Below are 21,242 nucleotides of genomic sequence, written 5' to 3' on the forward strand. Positions count from 1 at the left end.
TTTCTACAAATAATTTACACAGCACTTTGAAGCTGTGCTTTGGTTATCGGTAGTTATTTCCATAACGTGCAATATCTAAGATGAGACAGATTATTGACATTAGTTATATAATGTAGGGGTAGGGTTTATTTGTTGGGGAAGATGTTTGACCACTTTTATGCGGATTCACCTACCTAAATTCAAGTACCTGTATAGTAAACTTGCAGCTTCCCTATATGGTAAAAGAAATATTTTCATCACCTTTAAGGGGTATTTAGTCTGAGTAAGTCCTTAATCAGCCTCCAGATTTACATTACTTTTGCAGTATATTCAATGAAGGATGAATAGGAACTCAGTTTATAATATTCTGGTATGCTTAATTTAAGTGGGATGAATATGTGTCTTTCAATACAAATATTTAAAATTTGATGACACTGAAAGCATTTTTCTATAACATTTCTAAACAGATACATGTGGAGAGCATTCATACTTAAGGAAAATTCATACTGAAGGAAGCAGATATAGCCAAATTAATTGATTAGGAATTAGAACAAATATTTGCAGAAATTTCATGCACAGTTTCCTAAGTTTGGGCTCTAATAGTAGGAAGTAAAAAAATTATTATCATAAGCTCCTTTTTTTCCACAGTCTTTGCCACGTGAAGATATTCTTCACATATTTCTTTCCACATCAGCTTGCTCATCTATTTTTAAACCTCATTTCAGTACATCTTTTCATTGTTACTTAAACCTATTAATTTCTCTTTTCCTTTGGGATATATATATATTTTAACTCTGTAAACTATTTTGGGAGAGACTTTGTATGAAATAATACCATAGAGAAGAATTAACATTGTTACCATTAGGCAGCCACTTCCTAGGCTGAACTTCTAATTAAGTTATTCGTGGTTCCTGCAGGGGAATACTAACCATACGTTTCTAGGGATACCAGGCTTAATTGTCTGCCTAGACTATAGGGACTGCATTTCTTTAACTATCACAGATTGCTAAAAGAGAATAAGTGAAGCTCTCTGGAACGGAAGTATAATTTTACAAATAAGACCTATATTCAGAGTATCTTCTTGGAGGTTCACAGGTAGGTGGAGAAAGGTTTGGGCAGCAGAAGTAATGAGGTCCACAGCAGAACAGTTAACTTGAGGTCAATATTGAAGGAAATAAGGGCAGATGGAGCAAAGAATAGTTCACCTTGATGGAGGGATGAAGTCACTGCATTTTGTTTGGATGTTTGAGTCTCAGTGTCATTGGAGAGTTGTAGTTGTTCATACACAAGACAGCATCATACAAGAGTTACTAAATGAGATGAGAGACTGGGGAGACAATATCAGGTTTGGGCATTGCTTCACAATCATCCAAATAGGAATGAACAGCCCTGTGCAATCTTTTCATGATGCAGAATTGGACAAAGTGTACTGAGATAAGACATTTCTAAGTCAGCAGCAGAAACTCTTTCTGTAGATGTAGGAATGGCCACATAGGGCAGAGTTTTGAAAATGGCTAAGATAGGAGATATCTTATATGTATCTTAAGATAACATATAGTGATGGATCACGCACGTGCTGGATCGTGGACCAGCAAGATGTAAGAACTGAGAAAAGCAGTGGATTGAGGAGTCTCATCTGATCCAGCTGAAGATATCATTGCAAGGACCCTTGCAATAGAAACTCACTTCACCAGCCAGAAAGCAGCTAAACAACCTGAGGGATTTGATTCCCCACGTGAGCTTTACCCTGTGCAAAGATCCCAGTAAACTATTACCTTTTTTTTTCTTTTTTAACAGCTCCTCTCCCTGTGAATGCCTGTGCAACACAGACATCAAAGCAGACAAATGCTTACCTCAGCACTGCACCCTGCAGAAGCACAGCCCAAGGTGCTAGATGGTAAGAAGTTGACCCAAATTTAAACCAAGGTTTCCTTCCTTCCTGTAACCCTTTAGCAAGCTGTCAGCACGCGTTGCTGGAGGTAGAGTCCTACCACAGCTACTGTGATTACATTGTGCTAACTGGCTTCAAGCAGCTTATATGAATCGGTTCAAATCACAGCTTAAAGTAAACTCCCAGCTCCTAGGGAGCTGGTGACGTGTACAGTGAGAGCATTATTGAGCTGACCTCGGCTTTTCCCTAAACGTTTGAGAGCAACCATGCAAAAGTTTAGCTTAGTCTCTATGCTCTCATCTTTCAGACTTGCCCAGCATTGTCGTGAATGAGATCGTTTCCGACAGCAATCACAGAACGTGCCTTGACATGTGAATGGAATAGTTGCTGTTACATCAGCCTAAGAACAACCCTCCCTACCTCTCCTTCTGGACCAACTGTATTCCAGCTGTGAAGAATGGGTGGCAAGCTGGGCTGGGTGTCAGACACTATTAAATCTGAAGTGCTGCTGCTGTGTTTGTTTCACGCCCTGTGAGACTTTACGTCTCTTACTTCAAAAATAAAACTGAATACATTAAATGAATTAGCAGCATGGTGGCCAGCTCAGTAACTCTACAGGAGCATTTTCTTCCACAAGTTTCTGACCATTCAAAGCATAATACAGAGAATAAGCCTTTTACAATAATAAAATTCAATACCTAGCCAGTGTGACTTTTTCTATTAGCTACTGGATAAAGCCTTTGGCCCAGCACTTGTTTGTGTATCCCTTTTGAGTTTTTTGCACATCTACTGATGAGTCTAGTGTAGGTTTATACAATTGTCACCTGCTGCTCTGCTCATGGGGTTTTGGGCTGAACTACATCTCAGTCATTGAATAGTGCTACTGATTTTCAAGGGATGTACTTGCAGAGGAGGGAAAAGTCTACAAAAAGGTGATCTAAACATTTAGGATCTAGTCATTATATGCTACTTTTGGTTAGCCTATAGAGACATCCCTTTACACTTTCTTTGGATGATTTGTATATTGCATCAAAGAACCAGGTTGGCAAGGCTGACTGTAGGTAACTTAAGTTCTCATTGTATTCAAAAAGTTCTTTGTTTAATGCGGCAAAGTTTAGGGAACAGATTTTTAAGTTCCTTAAGATATTCTGTGGCATACCCCGTAAAGCGTTTTAACAAAAAAAAAAAAAAAAAAAAAAAAAATCAGAAGCAGACACTCCTGATAGCTGATGTGTTCAGAAATCTGGGCACTGGAGCAAGAATTCTATTGACTTTCAAACCAATTTATGTCCCTAATTGGTAAAAATTCAGATCAGAATATTACTGGCGATAGAGCCATGATGGTGTATGATAAAGGATTCGGTCCAGCTGTAACCTGGATGTGTTGTTACAGCTCAGGTGGAGATTACAACTCACACACCATGTTGGCAGGATGGGGGTGTAAGCACTCCTCATCTGTTCCAGTACAAAGTCAGCCAGCTCAGCCTTAGTATCGGTTTTAAAAAGCTTTTGGCACCTTACTTATTTCAGGCACGAGAAAAGTGAAGACAAATCAGTATGAGTTACGTAGCGCAAAAAAAAGGCTGTGATTTAATTAATGCACATTTCAGTCTATGAAGTGCAAGTTTTATTTAAAAACTTTTTGAATATCTACTGCGATCTTAATGCTGCTGAGAAGATCTGAAACCATTGTTATCCAGAAATGAGTGGGATTTGTTGCATCTGCATCTTTAAGATGGCTTTGAAATCCTTAAATATAGTTTACAGAATCTTTTAAACTGTTTGAAAATTTCTCGGTCACTCAAAGTACTAGTTAACTCACAGTTCAAAGCTTATTATCTCGAGACCTACAGTGAGCAAGCAGCATAAGAAACATGCTCATCTAGCAATAATTTCACTTACAACTGAAATACAGCTATCTCTTCAGAATACAGAAACACAGAAAAAAAACAGTATCCAGGCTAAATTTCAGTAATCCAAATTTGCTCAGTTCCTCGACAGGTGATACAGCATTTACTTATATAGTTCTATACACCAAGTGCTTGACTTTACATACTTTTTCTTCATTATTACAGAAGATATTAAAACTACACGATGTCTTAGGGGAAGGAGTAAAAGAAATGTCATAACTATTTGATAAGCACGTAACACTTTCACTAAGCAAAATACAACCATCTGAAATGGAAAGCTAACAGGTCACTCAGGTTAATAGCCCCTAGCGTCTCACACAAATAGCTAATCACTGTCTTCTAATTCACCAGATATGCTCCTTTCCTTACCCTCTTGATTCTCATCTGAATATATTTTTCTTAATATTTATTTAAAACTACCCCTGATACAATATAATACAGCACTTTCTGATATTCCCTAACCAATTAAGCATAATAATTGAATCCCTCTGCTGCCCTCCTTATGTTGTTAATATAAATTCATAATTATCTGACTCCCATCCCATTTAGTGAGCTTTGGATCAGACCATATGTGGTCTTTTCTGTTCTGCAACAGATCATTATTTTTTAATAGTAGAATGGCTTTTTCTGTTTCAAAGTTCTTCTCTGGATATGACCTTTAGGGATTTCACAGACTTTTGTAGCTGTTGTGTGACTCCTTACTCCTTATCCTTTTAAAATCCATAATAAATGCCTGTCAGATATTGCTGCAACAAGATAACATATTGCCTCTACATTGGGATCAATCAAATCCCAGGCCCTGAGATTCAATACGTCTTGTCTAAAAGATGTGAAATTTGCTGCATAAATTAAGGAGGAAGTCTAAAGGCCTTGTGGACATAAATTAAGAAATCTAGTTGATACACATCAAGGATGCAAATTCCTCATGCGTGTGTAGCTAATGAGCTACGTGGTTGCTTAAAAAACATGTATAGCTCCCGAAACAGAGGCAGAGCTGTGAAGGCCACACATAATTTTGCTAATTATAATGTATTCCTTTCCATAGCTGTAATTATGACTTCACTGGCATTTCCATCTATCAGTGTAGCAATCTCATGTGAATTCATGCCATTTCAAGGTACTATTACTTGGTGCTACTCAGTTATTTGTACCAGTGCATATTTTGTGCAAAATACAGTTAAATCAGATCTGTTTTGATTTTGTACTGGAATAAATGGCTTCTCCAGGTAAGAGAGAATTCTTCTGTGGCTCTTACTGGTCTTGCTATTGGGTTATCATGACTTTTTTGAACACTCTTCCAGGTCACAGTTTCACCATTGTAAAATGGAAATAGATCACACCTGAAGTGTATGTACCTCGAGTGACTTACTGGCCATAGGATTGGATTTAGCCATTTTCCCTTATCTTGAGCAAAATGAAAGGGTCCGTATGCTGCTGCCCTTAGTCACACTGAGTAGTAGCTTAGTTTGTTAATACTTCCTAATGCATGTCTATGCTTGAATCTGAATTTACAGACTGTCTTTACTGTGTGTGCAGCTCGCTGCATGGGGGAAACACCACCGTCACCTTTTCAAGTGGATTCATGCACCTATGTACAGTGCAGATGGTTTAACCTTGCTATGTCCAGTCATCACAGTGCAGTCCCTCTGTCCTTGCAGCAGCAGCATCATGTGGTCACAGTTGAGCTGAGATTTTTCTGAGAGGAGTTTGACATTGTCCACCGAAAGGGTAATTGGGATTTTAGACTCTCAGAGCTCATGTTGCTTTACTTCGGGCAGAGTAATTCAAGCCATGATCATCCTGCCAGTGTTGATATAAAAAAGCACTGCTGGGTCAGGGTTAAAAGCAGGGGCTATATCTGCCTAGATACACATTTCAGTGATTCACTTCAAGTGCCATACAATTTGTATCCAAACTATACATGCCATTATGCAGAACAAACTGATTCTTTCTAGCTAATCTTCCACTTCTTCTCTGATTCCTTTCTCCACAGTAAATCGCTGATAAGTCTTTTTCCCTGTCTTTAAAAGATGAGATCAAATACAGAAGAGAGAGAGAGAAAGAGGAAAGAAAGTTCAAGATAAGGGAAAATGGCTAAATCTAATCCTATGGCCAGTAGGTCACTCGAGGTACAAATTCACTTCTGATACGCTTAGACAACGTTAGCTATAGAGGATAAAACTTGGGACAAATTTGCCACCCTGATTTGTAAGGCTGATGTTCTATTTTTTTAAAAGTCCATGGAATAACTTCATAGTTCAGTGTCATGGGAGAAAACTTCATTACTGGATATGAATCTATTACATTAGATCACCAGAGCATGACATGGTGGGGGGAGGGGTCTTTAGCTAACATTTGCAATTAAATTCTATATTCTGAGCAGCTGCTGACCTCCACTGTTGAAGAATATTCCTGGATTAATACAATTCAAAGCCAGAAGGGTCTGTTTCAGTGATCTAGTTCAAATGATCAGGTAACATGGGGCTGGGAGCATCACCTGGTAAATGTTGCATCATGACAACAGCTCTTGCAAGAATTACAGAATCTCTTTCTGAAAATATCTAGAAGTTCTTATATCAAGAGTTAAAGTAGTGAATTCATGCTTTTCCAAATGAATTATTCTAGTACTTCATTACAGTACTCAAAATATACACCTCTGCAGTTTATTGGTTGTTCTGAACCTCATTGCCACAGGGATTGTAAAAAATTTCCCATATGAATAATTAACACATTTCTCATTGTGAACCTTTTATATTAAACTATACATTCATTTAGAAGGATATAACAGAAAGAGTTACTTAATGACGATCTCTGCAGAACACGCCGTATTTCCTACTCTGCACATAAAACAACTATGCTAACTAAGCTGTCTAATCCGGATATTTAATCATTAAAGGTAAGGGCCATGATAGTTTTATTAATTTTCCGTAGCTTTTTTTTAGTTTCTGAGAGTCTGTTTCATTTCCTGGTCTTATATTAGAAACTCTGTGTTTGTGTGTGTGAGTGTGCACACATGAGGAACAGACAGAGAGGAAAAGGAAATTTTTATGCATGTGTGGATAGATAGATAGATACATTATGTACAACATGCATAACTGCTTTGAGCAGAGGGTAAGACTAGACCCCCAGTGGTCCCTTCCACCCTAAATCATTCTGTTGTTCTAGGATTCAATCCATTGATCATTAACACAATCATTAATTCAGAATACCTGAGTGGTTCACATACAACCACAAATAGACGTTCACTACAGCTCTATCAGATATTCCAGTATTCATTCCTTCCTTCCATCTGTCCGTCCATCCATCCAACCTATAGATATAGATCATTCAACATGAAGACAGTGAAAGGTAAAAGTCAGCTAAGTTCTGCAATGCATATTGACTGACTTTCTCAAAGCCCCTTGAAAACAGTCACATCTATCCACTTCAGATACTTCTGTGGAGTTCACAACATAAAAATGAGATTAGATTTACTATTTAGTATTAGAGCACAATGTTGCCAGTAGACTTAGACAAAGAATCATAGCAAGGGGACTGGTTTCTTTCATTTTATTTTTTTTACTTTATAGGTGGACCTTTATCTTTCACAGAAAAATTCTAAATTAATTTTCTATAGACATACGTATTTTGCTTTCCAAAAACTATTGCCAGAAGCACAAGAAAATAAATATTTCATATGCATCAGTTGGTCCTAAACAAGTTTAATAAGAATGGTTTGTTCAGGTTCTAAGTGTTTGAAGGGTTATGGCATCATACATTACCAGTAGCATCACAGCTACTGTCTGCTGCGTGATTTTTTCCTCAGTACAGAAACTGATATCACTTGCCCTTGGCTCTGCAAAAAGCTGATCCTCAGAAGGTAGAAAAGCTGTTCTGTCCCACTTTTAAAAGATTGGGATGTTGACATGTCAGAAATTGCTTATAAGAATGTCTTCCTTATAAGATTAGTGACAAACCTTAAAAACATTACTTCACATAGGGAAAACGTATCTTTCCGCTAAAAGTAAATATAGATATGTGAATGAAAAGATAAGGGAATTGCTAAGAAGATTCTGTGGGAAGAGGCTCACTGGAAGGATATTTTACATAGTGCATATTTGTGTGAATTTTTTCTTTTACTGCTTGTGCATAGTTTATTCTTCAGCCTGTATAGTTTGACACTATTGTTCTGGTTTAGATCAGCTGGAAGGCATGCAAAATACAATTACAGTATTAAAATAAATAAAACCTCAGATGCTTCATATGAATTTAAAAAAATATGAATAATCAAATAAGATGAACAGAAAAAAATAAAATAAATAAAAAAAACATTCACAGGCCATGTATTTTAAGAAATCATTGGATGAATTAGAATTTAAATAAAGACTGTGACATTTGCCCTGGTATAATAGCATGAAATTAAGACATAGTTTTACTTCTGTTGTTGCTAATAGACAATATATTCAATTACATACCAAATCTGATTTACTTGTTGATATGCAATTAAAATGCAAATGTTCAGGTCATAATATTAGAAGCCTCCAATTTTGGTTGTAGCATTATACAATATTGTTGCTGCTGCTGTTAACGATAGTTCATACGGAAAGGTACTGTAGCTTTAACTACCAAATTGTGCCATCCTGAAACAGGGTTTTATGTGTCCTATATACAAGTCCAAACTGCTGTATTGAAGCTCTAATACAACACATCTCAGTGAAAGTCTTCAGTTGCTCCAAGGACCTCTATTTAACCTATGCCAGTGCCCTCTTTAGCCAGCCTTGTGGAGAAACGGTTCTAAGTAACGATGTGTTATCTTGGATCTCTTTTTACCTTTATTCACGTCGGTGACTTGTGAATTTGATTTCCAAGATGTTCTTCACCTAAGAAAGTGTGAACATGAAACACTAAGTGGGATTGTATGCATGCTAACAGGCCAAGACAAACGGGGCACAAACCAAAGGTAAAATAATTTTTCAGAAACACAAATAAAAATACTCGGTCTATGATACATTTTAATTACTGAAGACATTTAGGATCTATAGTAGTCAAGGTAATCTTATTTATTAGGTAATATAATTTTCCAGTTAGAACATTTGATTACTGATTAGAACATACCTCCATTTAGCATCAGATGAGCAATGTCACGAAACCCAGAAGTCTGGCCAGTGTTCACGACAATTGTCCATCCGTGCTGGTACCAGCCTCCAAGTCAGACGGATTCTGTACAGCAAACAATGAACATCATCTGCAAAAAAGGCAGTCTGGGATATATGTCCTCTGTTGTCACACAGAGTATTGATAAAGGTGTATTTTATTACTTCAAAGATGTTACAGGAAGAAAAATACCTTTTTGTGCTGTCCTGTCTAGAGAGCTTAGGATTTCCCAGTGTCAGCCTTATGGGAGGCTAAAGAAATGTTTTATTGTTACTAAAAAACACACAGAAGACTCCAAACTGCCATTTTATTATGGACCAAGAACTCTAAAATTGCTAAATAAAGAAAGCCTGTTTTTTTGTAGCTGCCAACTTTGAGCTTATTGCCCTCCAAAAGCGAGGAATTAAATGTATATCAGTTTGTCTCCTGCCCTTGAAGAAAAGGAACAGTTTTGGTTTTGTTTTTTTATCTAGACCTGCTTATGGGCTATCATGCCTGCTACCTTCAACATTCTCTCAGGAGAGACAATAAAAGAGTGCAGTCATGTTTTATTACTGACGTGTGATATAGGAGGCATCTTGGCTTCACCCAAGTACTTGAGGTTTTCAGATTTTAGAAATTAAGCTATCTTGTGTCACTCTACTGCTTTAGACAGAAGCAGTGTGATAAGTGCAGACAACCGAGTCGAAGACTGGGTGATCACTAGACTGGAGAAACTAAGTTGAAAGAATATATTGGCTCATGTCACTGCTGAGCTGCAGGTCAAGATTAAAAAAGGAAAGAGAAGGGGGCAGGTGGACATGGACAACGGATTTGTACTCACCATGTTTAAGTTCAAGCTGTGTACTACACGTTTGTTCAGCAGCAGGCAGTCTTGCTTAAGCTGAACTGACAGTTTTTCTGCAAACAGTATCTCTCCAGAAACCTCACCATCTCTCTCACGTCCAGTGTCTCTTACTGCTGGTCAAATGTTACTGGACACTTCTCGGTGTCAGCCACCCAACACACCAACATTAGGGAACCAGCATTTAGAAGCAAAGCTCACGTTTGGAGAAGCCTCCTCCTCCTTTTGGAGTCTGACCCATTTGCCACCCTGAATATTTAGAACCTCTTGGAAGACTGACACTTCATCTGGTGCAACCTTCCCTAATCACATTGGCACATCAACCTATACGGGTTAATAAAGATGACATCCCAATTCTTTATGAAGGGAAGGTAGCAGTACATATTAGTCCCCTTCCACCTCACATATCCTTACTTGCCTGAAAATGATTCCCAGAAGCATGGACTAGAAAAAAGCAAGTTCCAAACTGGACAGTGAAACTGTATCTATGTTAAAAATTGCATGTATCCCAGACCATTCCCTGAGTTTAAGGTCTATTGACATGGGAGGACCTACATCTACGTTACTGAGCTCTCCCAGTGTCAGACAGGTGATGGCATTCAGACTGCCTGTTGGAAGTGGCTCTGGTCCTCTGCAAGTGTTGTATTATGCCCAGAAATAGTTTGGGAGAGTGCCTGCTGGTGCAGGTAAAAAATGTGTTAGGGACTGTCCTAAAAATTTAGTGTACAGACAAGTGAATTGCCTGGAAACATTCTTTGACATGTTCAATTTATCACTCTAGACAACAGTCAGAGTAGCAAAAGTCCAGGGCATGTCCAGGCACGCTCCCTCACTCGTGTTCATGAAGCTGCAGATCTCCTTGATGCCTCCGTTACGCCAAGGACTTGCCATCCTCCACAGAAAAGGCTGATTCAACAATGGATTTTTTTTTTTTTTTAAATGCATCTAAATATCGCTCTTAAGAGATACTAATCACTCTTCTGTAGATGTTCCAACCTACCCCACAGCCCAACAATTTCTTCCTACCCGGGTAAGGGAAGTCAGCTTTATATTTGACTCAACAGGATTACTAATAATGAAGGGTCCCTGGGCTCAGCTAACCCTAGAACCACACCAAGATTTGGGCTTTTTGGGGAGGAAGACCTGAAGTATTCTAATATGTATGCCCTGTAGGTAATCAAGTAAACAAGACAGTAGAAATTTTTTACCTTGTAAACTTACCCATTTTATAGGTTACCCTTCTACCTGTTTGCCTTTGGTTGTCTCTGCTGATGATGAAGGCAAAGCTTGCTTTTTCTACAACACACTAACGTACTCACAATTAACTGGGTGCCAAACCCATCATTTATCCACTATAAGCTACCTGGTCTCTAAGTTGTAAAACAGGAACTCCAAATTTGCTTGCTACCCTGTAGGTCCCTCAGTGAGACAGATAGGAGGATCATGTGGCAGACTCAAAAGGGAACCTCTCTCCAAGTTTATTTTTAGCTTGATATGTGGATTTATTTCCCACGACCATGCATTTTCATAACTATATGTGTGTGTATGTGTGAGGAAGAGTGAGCGGAGGGGAGAGGGGGAGAGGAAGAGCGGAGGAGAGAGGGAGTGAAAGAGAGAGAATGTATGAAAAGCAAATCTCTTTTTGAGGGACAAAAGCAGATGTGAAATGTCTTGCTATCATAGAAAGACCAGGCCTTGAGGCAGAACGTGGCTTTTATCTTTGATGAAGAAAGACAAGATTTTTTTCTCAAACAGCATGAGTTACAGCTTCTTTGTAAATGTCACTGAAGAATGTCTCTAGTCTGCCTTTCATTTATAATGCCATTATTAGATTATTCAACATTCTGAAAACCAAACAAGCTAAACAGCCATAAGAAAATAATAACCCTTAATAAGCAGCAGGATAGGAGAGAGCACATTTTCACTTTATGTTCATAAATGCCTCAAAGCTCTTTACAAATATCTAGTAATTATGCTTCAAAACAGACCTGGAAAATAGTTAAGTATTTTTATCTACATGCTCATCACAGGCAATTGGAAGAACAGAGAAGCTAAATCAGAAACTGAATCTGTAGCTGAGCCAGGAATATAACCTATGAAGTCATCTCTATTCTTCTTTGAGAGGTTAATACTGGAATTGACACTAAACTGAGTATCTTTTGCTCCTGAGAACTGAAAGAGGAAACCCTGTCTGCTTAATTTAGATGCCACATCACCAGCTCTGTGAGTTTTTGGCCTTAAGGGGACTATCCAGTCCACCTAACACAGCTACCAAAGCTCCATACATAAATTCAACTGAGAAAGGCATTAACCTCTGAAGACTTGTCTAGCTTATCTGCTTCCCTCTTTCCATCAAATTGCTCAGGTCAGGGACTCTTCATCTAAGTATAAAAGTAATGCTTCTAAGTCTGGCCTTAACTTCCTGCCATCTTGCAAGTTTGAAAATTCACATGTGCTAAAAACAGCTGCAAAAACTTGCCATTTTATCTGGCAGCAAACTACATTGCTCAGTGTCGGAAAACACAATGACCACAGTGCAAAAACTGTCAAACACAGTGAAACTTGAAGCTCAATTCACTTACCACACAAGGATGCTTAGTGCCATTTGGGATGATGACTGTCATCCTGCCTGGTCTCTAGTGATGCTCTGGTGGACAGCAGGTTTTCTGCAGGTCCTGTGTCATGTTTGCTAGCTCTCTGCAGCAGATATTCACATGAAAAAATAAAAAAAAAGAAGTGAGCAGATCACTTGAAGTGATCTGTTAGGGTGGAATTAATCTTATCCAGCTTAAATAAATCTTCAAGTTAGAAATCAGACTCCAGCTTGGTCACCCTAAGCTCAGTTAACAGGTATAGGCACCTTCAGATAATGATTTGTCTGAACCAGGAACTTAAGTTAGGTGAGAATGATCACCCTCTGGAGGTACCCATATTGCAATCATATCCCATAGCAAGATTTTAAGGTAATAGCTAAATTTTAGATGTCTGTCCTTTAGTTGTCTAAAGTGAGGTGAGAACCTAGATTGCATTGCACAGAGCTTTGAGATTCTCAGGACATTACAATTTGTATAGATCTTTCCCTATCCATCTATTTCTTCACAGTATTGCTTTAGCATGATCACATTGGCAGAATATTTTATTTCTTTGAATGAATTTTTACCAGAGCAATGTTAGTAACACCATACCCCATATATTTCTTGCCGCTTTGTTCACGTAGCGTTGCTGGTCTCCCATCTCCTGACACAATTTTTTTCCCATGGTGATGCTAGCATATTTTGTAACAAAACTACTGTAAGTCCCTGAGAGCTAATATGTTTGTCCCTAGAGTATGTTGAACTAGATCATGATTCCCAAACCATATGGGCCCTTACGGTGGAAGACTAGTTATCTTCACCCCAGAGAAAGTGTACAGTAAATGGAAAGAGAGTGATAGAGTAGAAGCTCGAAAAGCCTCAATTACTACCCCGGCCCCAGGAGTTCTTCTCATCAAGTGTCTTGGAGGACATGGCATGAGTAGATGCCACAAAAGCAGCCAGTTTAGGTGGGAATGGAGGAATGGAGTTTTCTAAATTTAGAAGCTGCATTGACATTACAGAGCTAGGAACCTGGCAGAGTCATTTTCAGCTGCCTTTGGCAAAATACTGCTGCTGGGCTGCTGCCGGGGGCGCTGCCACTGAGCTGGGAATAATCAATGCTCTTTGGCCACATGTGAAAGAGGAGAGAACAAACAGCATGGCAGATCCTTCTATAAATCCAGCTGGGAAAAAAGTGTAGGTCTCTGTGTGTCTCTTTCTTCCCCATCATCTCACCCATGTCTGGACATGTCATCCTGAGATACAGGATCACCTTTCAAGGGCACAATTTTGTGATTTGTTTTCCATTCAAAAGAATGTTCTGTTCTTCACATCATGGCAAATACTTGGGTGGGAGCTCAGGAGAGGGAGCAGAGCAGTATACAGAGGGTGGCAGTCTTCACTCTTATCTTTAGATCTACAGGAATACTACAAAGGCTTCATAGGAGTCATTCTACCTCATTCCAAACGTTTAGTTTTATGTTATAATTAGGAAAATGAAGGAAACACAGAGGAAATGACTTATGAAAGTACCCAGGGAGTCAGTTTTGAAAGCAAAGGGAAAACCTACATTTCCATGAGGAGAATCCCCTGTTTTGGCCTAAAATTCAAGAAAACTTTCTCAGAGGAGATTGAAGCATCTATTGAATTTCCTTCATTTCACATTTTTAAAAGGTCTTCATGGAAAGGTCATAAACAAAAGCATCTGTATCTTGATGATCTATGTCCTACACTTAGCTGTCTCCAGCAGGGGAAGACAGAGCTCTTCTGTGCTAGAAGCAGTAGGTGACGAGAGACTGCTTCCTTTACAGCGTAGAAGTAGGCAGGATTTTGGGGAACTTTCCTTAACTCCAACAGATTCTGCAGTTGCTTCAACTGCTGGCAGGGAATATGGCTCCTCCACTTACTCAGCAAGGTGCTGCTCCTACCAAACTCTCCTTGTCATAATTTAAGTGCAACTAAGCATTCCTGACTTTTTTTCAAAAAGGCTTGGCTTTTTAAGGATCTTAAAATATGGGGTAGGTATCAGTTTGACTTTATATAACCTTGCGGTTTTAGTCAATATTATTTATATGCTTCTCACACTCTTTCTCTAGGAGAGAGAATGAACTGACAAAGACCCAAATCTTAGTTTTGGGAAAGGAGGTGGGGAAGGGAAGTCTCTTTTCTCCAGCACATGCACAAAGATGAAACTGGGATATAGATCAGTTTAATTGCCCAAAGACACATAATAAACAAACAAACAAAAAAAAAAAAAACACACACACCACCCCCAAAATAATGTCAGAAGAGACAGAAAAAGGGGGGAGTTTTATTCTGATGTCTGCAGTGGTTTCCATAGGAGGAAAAACCCTTGAGAGAAGAGTCTTCACTTCTCATCCTTTCTCAATTGATTTTTTCAGGGCTAATTAGAAGGGTTTGCATTAAATACTAGGTATTGATTTCTTCAGCATCTTATTTCTGTTTTGGATCTCAGAACATTTGTACCAACCTTCCCCCTACAAGGAGAACTTGTGTTAATGACTCTCAACTACCTTGTCATGTAGACAATTAAAAAGAAAATATATTCTTCCTGGAAAACTTACTGATTGATTGGGAATTGTGTGGAACATGTGAAAGACCATACCTATCTTTGGGAAGTAAATAGAAAAAAGTAACAACCAGGATAATTTCAGGTTATTTCTCCAGTGCACAAATGTAATATTAAAGGTCTCTGGAGCTATCCATCATATTTGAGAAGTCATGGCAGTCCAGCCAAGTTCCCACTGACTGGAAAAGGGGAAACATAACCCCCATTTTTAGAAAGGGAAAAAAGGAAGACTCGGGGAACTACAGGCCTGTCAGTCTCACCTCTGTGCCTGGGAAGATCATGGAACACATCCTCCTGGAAGCTATGCTAAGGCACATGGAGGACAGGGAGGTGAGTTGAGACAGTCAGCATGGCTTCACCAAGGGCAAGTCCTGCCTGACCAACCTAGTGGCCTTCTATGATGGAGTGACCACAGCAGTGGACATGGGAAGGGCTACAGATGTCATCTGTCTGGACCTCTGTAAGGCCTTTGACACGGTCCCCCACAACATCCTTCTCTCTAAACTGGAGAGGTATGGATTTGATGGGTGGACTGTCCGGTGGGTGAGGAATTGGTTAGATGGTCACATCCAGAGGGTAGTGGTCAATGGCTCAATGCCCAGCTGGAGATTGGTGATGAGTGGTGTCCCACAGGGGTCCGTATTGGGACCAGTAATGTTTAATATCTTCATCAGTGGTATTGAGTGCACCCTCAGCAAGTTTGCAGGTGACACCAAGCTGAGTGGTATGGTCAACACAGCAGAGGGACGGGATGCCATCCAGAGGGACCTGGACAAGCTGGAGAAGTGGGTCCATGAGAACCTCATGAGGTTTAACAAGGCCAAGTGCAAGGTCCTGCACCTGAGTCAGGGCAACCCCCACTACCAATCCAGGCTGGGGGATGAAGGGATTGAGAGCAGCCCTGCTGAGAAGGACTTGGGGATACTGGTGGATGAAAAGCTGGACATGAGCCAGCAATGTGCGCTTGCAGCCCAGAAGGCCAATCGTATCCTGGGCTGCATCCAAAGCAGCGTGGCCAGCAGGTGGAGGGAGGGGATTCTGCCCCTCTACTCTGCTCTGTTGAGACCCCCCCGGAGTACTGCGTCCAGCTCTGGAGCCCTCAGCATAAGAAAGACATGGACCTGTTGGAGCAGGTCCAGAGGAGGGTCACAAAAATGATCAGGGGGATGGAACACCTCTGCTATGAAGAAAGGCTGAGAGAGTTGGGGTTGTTCAGCCTCGAGAAGGTTTCAAGGAGACCTTATTGCAGCCTATCAGTACTTAAAGGGAGCTTATAAAAAAGATGGTGGCAAACTTTTTGGCAGGGCCTGTTGTGAAAGCACAAGGGGGAATGGCTTTAAACTAAAGGGCGGTAGATTGAGACTAGATATAAGGAAGAAATGTTTTACGCTGAGGGTGGTGAAGCACGGGAACAGGTTGCCCAGAGCGGTGGTGGATGCCCCATCCCTGGAAACATTCCAGGTCAGGTTGGACGGGGCTCTGAGCAAGCTGATCTAGTTGAAGATGTCCCTGATCATTGCAGGGGGTTTGGACTAGATGACCTTCAGAGGTCCTTTCCAACCCAAACCATTCTATGATTCTATGATTTATGTATATTATGTATATAATGTACATAAATGTACATATGTATATATGATTAATATCAAGGTGTTCAGACTGGATTCCAACACTGCTCTTACCCCAAATTAATCCTGCTGCCCTTTACCTTTTAACACTTGACCTGGACCTCCAAGAACAGATTTGCCCACATCCTGGTAAGAACTTAGTCATGGAGAACTGCAAAAGCCAACACCAATCTTTAACGTGTGCAGGAAAAAAAAAAGAGCATGGTGCAGATCAGATAGCAGCAATACCAGTGAGTTAGTCAAAGCTGTAGCTCCCTTACAGACATAGCCCCAGTGATATATTAAATGCAACCTTTGTTTACCATCTTGTTAATTAATTCATCATTGATTTAGGATAAAAATTGGATCTCATCTGCCAACTGCACTGTACATGAATTGATTTGGTATTGGTAAGTTGTATACATTATCAGCAAACAGATAACACTGTCTGCCGTGTTTATATCTTCAAATCTGTGTGTTACAATGTGTAAGTGTCTACGTACATGGATACAGAAATACCAAGAATGTCAAAATATTAAGATAAACTCATTAAGGGGAAATGCTTAGTCATGTAGTCAGCCTATGCGAAATCAAACTGTGTGGTCCCCAATTAGAAAAAATAATAAGATATTAAATATAAAACTACATATTTTCCTGCTAGAAGAAGATACTTATGTAAAAATTGTACTGTAAGTATTTGGGACTTTTTTTTTTTCTCAATCATGTTAGCATCTGTCACTCCAGGGCAAAAAATAGATTAGTGTCCAGACAGTAGTTCTTGAGACCTGGTGCTGTAACTTTGCTTCAAAGTGACTGTATTTTATCACTTTGAACATGTCCAAAATATAGAATTATGCATATGAATTATCACTGAGCTTAAGTAGCTTCCAGCTCAGACTGGGTTGCTTCTGAATGTACATGGCAGCATGCATTTTAGTGCTGGTGGAAATCTGCAGTCCAACAAGGAGATGCCAACCAATTTCAGGTGCCTCCAGGATAAGACATGGTCTGAATTATTCTTTTGGACTAGATACCACTGAGGAAGCTGAAGTGTTGCGGTATACAATTTCAATGCAATCTTGCAATGAGCAGCTTACTCTGGGGCTGTATTTTCACACAAGACCCTGGATTTGGGATTACTTTAGAGTTGTAGATCACATTTTTTTTTACCCAGGCAGCTATATGATTTCCCCATATAGTCTTAAAATTTGATTCAGAAACCCCAATTTTATAAAACAGGTTAAAAAAAAAACAAAACAACACAACAGTATAATTCATCTTGTTTGGGTGCTCAGAGTTGCATACTCAAGTTAAAAACACTTTATTTTTCCTCAGTGATTCTCCTTCCTATTCCATCTCAAGTTTTATGATAGCTAATTTTTGTTGGTTTTCAGCTCTTGCTCCAAGGGGCACATAATGAAGGGAGGATTTCAGCTTTTTTCCTTAAAAAGTAAGCTTATAGCTTCCATGTTTGTCAAGAAAAGCTTGGGGGGGGGGGGGGAAAGGCACATATATCCTGAGAGGAACAAAGCAGGGATGGTAGCCAGAGGGAGTATTAGGAATATTCAGCAAACAGGTTGTTCAGTGTCTCAGGTCATGAGAGCTCTAAATGCTGAATGAGATAACCAGGTACTGCTGTAATAACAGCATCCCTCCCAGAAGTGATGTGAATCACTGCTATTATTTTGTAGGATACTTTGAGATCATATGATGGAAAGCCCTGCAGGAAGGTAAGACACTATTTCTTATTGCCATTGCCTTCTCTCTCTGAGCTATTCAATGCACTCAGTTAATGACTACACTAGTCATTATCTTTCCTATATTTCACGTATCTACTATATTACACCAGTCACAGTCTTTCCCCTATTTCACTATTAAGTGAGACTTACTTTTCATTCAAATGCTATTGAAGAAGTTAGTGCATTTAACTGAAGGTTTCTGACTCATTTATGGTGGTTTTAAAAGCTTAATCTTCAATTTTGAGGGCCTGGATGACCCTGATTACATGAACTGTGAGCTACAGTATGACTTTCTATATTTTCTGTGTCATTAAATGCTCTGATTCATTTGATGAATGTATGACATATATCTTTGCACCTCTGTGTATATTATGTGTATGTTCAGCGACATCAACAAAATAAATGCTGAAGCAATGTGCTCAGTTATATTTATCATGTACTGCTGCTATATCAGTCCTACTGTTAAAACCATACCATACAAGCCCTTCTAATACAGGTAGGTGAGTTTAAAATTCAGTTCTTTAAAAGTTCATGTAGGAGATTTTGAATGTGGTTTTCTCCTAGAAGTCATATGAAGTGAGCAGATAGCAAAGGCAAGAGGACAAGTAACGAGCTGTATGTGAAGAATAAGATAATGTTTAAGATCATTTGGAATTTAGGAAAAATATACAGCATTTTGGAACTTTGAGGGACTGATCCTGAAGAGTATCTAAAATAAAGAAGTCCTATTCATGCAAGTAATCCAATGGGACAAAGATAAGGCCTCCTTAGATGACCAAACTCAGTTATTTCCAAGTATATGGCAAGAGTTGGATTGAGGAAATCTTTCTTTTGCAGAGAAGAAAAGATTCAGAATGCTCCTCACCTATGTGAGTGCAGTTAATATGAATCGAGAGAGAAGTCCTTAGACTCGTATTAAATAAGGTCATGCTACATTTGATTTATTTTTAAATCTTTCTCTATCACTATATATTATTAAGAGGGGCCAATGATCTTACTGTGAGAAACTTTCTCCAATTGCTTTTAATTGTTGCTATTTAGAGTCCATTTACATACAAGGTGTCCTCTTTGGATGAGTTTATGGAGGCTTTGGGTATATTTTTATTTAAATCATAAGTCACAACAATGGAGCCTTTATAAAGTTGACAAGAAAGTAGGTTGCCTTAGGGGCACACCAAAGAGTATAGACAAAGTCCTAGAGGAAATACAGTTCTTCACAGCTGGAACTGGATGAAGAAACTTTAAATGAGCACCAATCCTTATCTGTGCACTCAGAAAGGTGATCTCCTGGGCAATCAGTATTGTGTGATCAACCAGAGACTGTGTCCAAATGGTTATATAGGAGCAGGTTGTAATGGAATGACACGGACACTCCTCTTTCTCGTATTTTCTACTTTTAGGGAATATACCTTTCTAACCTTAGTAAAGTTATTATAATGGCATTCCTTATTTGAGACTACTAACTAAAATTAAGTCACTCAGTAGCTAAGACTACAACCATATTAATAAATTAGATGTGCCCACAACCATTCCCAGGCATGGAAGGAAGTCATTTGACACAGAAATGTCAATATCCATAGTACTAAACTTTCTTATTCTCTGAAAGAGAGTGACTGCATCTAAATTTCCTATTGTGCATGGTCCCTCGCATGTGCTAACTCCTGCACTGTGCCCAGAAATTGTTTGGGAATGTTAGCTGTACAGGGCAAAAAATGTGCCAGGGACTGTTCCAACAATTCAAAGCAGGACATTGAGTTTCAGAGCAGCAGCATTTGCTGGTATTGTAAAATGTGGCCTCTGTGACCATGAGTTGCCTCATGTGGATCAATTAGCTTACAGAAAGTAAATTTTCTGGGGGATATTTAGGTGATAAAACCAGAATTCTGCTAAATAAACTTTACAAAATCCTTGCCCTCTCAGCTCAAACCATGCTATAGTACTTTGCAGAGGACTAGGAGCCTTACCAGGTAACAATACAGAGTTTGTGCCAAAGGAAGCTATTCGGGCATAGGAGAGCACGGGCTTATTTCTGTACAAACCCATTTTTCTTTGGTTTAAGTCACTGATGAAGACAAGGATTCCACCTCCATATTTCCCCTCTGAATGCCTACAGTCATCTTCTATCCATCATGACAGATTTCAAGGGAGAAGTTAGAAATCTCTCAGCATTCAAGGACTGACTGACAAGGTAGTGAATAAAAACACCTAAAGTTTTAGCAGGCCAAAAGCAATGCCAGCCAAACTGCAGAAACTGCAATATTTTTTGATATTTTATTGACTGTCATGTCAGACAGGGAAATGATCTAAAACTTAGTATAACACTTGCTAAGCTATCTTGAGACTCTTTTGTTGATAGAGAGATAATATGTTTTTTTAATTTCTTTATTTGTTTGCATGGCATTGATTGTTTGACGGGGGCCTTGCAAACAGACACAGAGACAGGATCCTTGCTCCAGACAACAGCATACTAAGTCAAGGTGTGAAAGGGTGGCATGCTTCAAGAAGCTGTGGGAATGGGTCAAGGCTAGTGTTTCTCAAAACCATTAGTGATTTTGGAATAACCTCATAATTCAGTTTTTCTAGCTTTGTGTCACCTTCGATGGGGTTTGTTTTGATATTACTGAGCACCTTCCTTTTGAAAGTCAGATCCCTCTAGGACAACTGAGCTCTGATGTTTAAAATTTCTAGCAATTTTTGAAAATAGCAACCCATATTAATATATTATTTAGTACAGTGGGCTGTGGTTCTTGAATAGTTCTAACACCATGGCAATCAAAATAAATCATGATAGAGCTCAGATTAGTGTTTGTTTCCTCTCATGAAATTTTCCTCCTTGTTAAACCTTTGAGAGGTTTTGGGCAATGGGTTGTTTAAAACTGCTTTCTCAGAGAAATGATTATGATCTGTTTTGAAGAAAAGGGCCTTAATGTTTCAGGGTAAGTATTACAGGCCAGATGCTTTTTGTTTTGTCAAGGGTGG

This window comes from Aptenodytes patagonicus, chromosome Z, assembly GCF_965638725.1.
Source record: "Aptenodytes patagonicus chromosome Z, bAptPat1.pri.cur, whole genome shotgun sequence".
NCBI lineage: Eukaryota > Metazoa > Chordata > Aves > Sphenisciformes > Spheniscidae > Aptenodytes > Aptenodytes patagonicus.